We start from the raw sequence: 1,022 nt of genomic DNA, 5'->3' as shown, positions 1-1,022 counted from the left end.
TGTGACAACTATTTTTAGAGGTATGTTAATGCACATTATCCTCAGTCCACTTATACTAGTATCATTATGCCCATTATACAGGTAAGGTAACATTCAGGAGGCAGCCGATCGATGATTCTCATCAATGGTGTTTCTATCTCTCTCTCCCTCTCCCTTCCTCTCTGAAATCAATACAAATATATTTTAAAAATAAAAATAATAATAGTAAAACACAGCTTTCAACATGTGACACCCACCCAAGCGCTTAGGACAATGCCCAGTTACCTAGAGCAGCTAAACCTAAATAATTATAAACCGCCTTCATCTCTTTCTAAGAACTTTAATTCTCTTTAGGCAGATTAGCTGCTCCCTGATCTAAACACTCGACTGTAGTCAGATTAGTTCTTCACTGAGTCCACACCCCAAGCAAACGCTCACATCCATACCTTGGCTCTCACTTTCAAACCTTTCCTGTCCCCCCAAGCCCTGGCTCTCCCCTCCGCAGCCTGCTCACTCGTCTCCCATCGACCCTTGCTCAAGTGGAAAGAGCATGGGTTTCATAGTCAGGAAGATCTGAACTTGACCCAAGTGTCCAGGCACCAACCACTGTCTCATTGATCCTGAGACACATGTTTCCCTCCCCACATTAACATACCTGAGAATGACATGTACTTTAACATCCACGGCATCTTAGACGCACTAAAACATACTAGCACTCTGACTTTGTGTTGTAGCACAGTCCCTCTGAGTCTTAGTTCCCTCATCTTTTAAAAGAGGAATAATTCCTGGTTCTCAAGGCCGTTGTGGGAATTACCTGAGATAAATGCAGTGGAGACCCAGGGGGAGAGGATCTCCGAGGGAATCTGGATTCCATGCCCAGCCTTTTGGGAATGGTTGCCCAGTATCTCTTGGGAAGACCTGTACCACATGGAAAAGTGTTGCAACAGATACCAAAGTTTGTGCCTAATAGAATTACATAAAAATTCCCTGCAGCGTGCAGAGTGAGAGAGACCTGGGTGGCTTAACCACAACACGCCACTGAA

The sequence above is a fragment of the Myotis lucifugus genome, unplaced genomic scaffold (assembly GCF_000147115.1).
Source record: "Myotis lucifugus unplaced genomic scaffold, Myoluc2.0 scaffold_0, whole genome shotgun sequence".
Lineage (NCBI taxonomy): Eukaryota > Metazoa > Chordata > Mammalia > Chiroptera > Vespertilionidae > Myotis > Myotis lucifugus.
Note: the sequence above shows the minus strand (reverse complement) of the source record.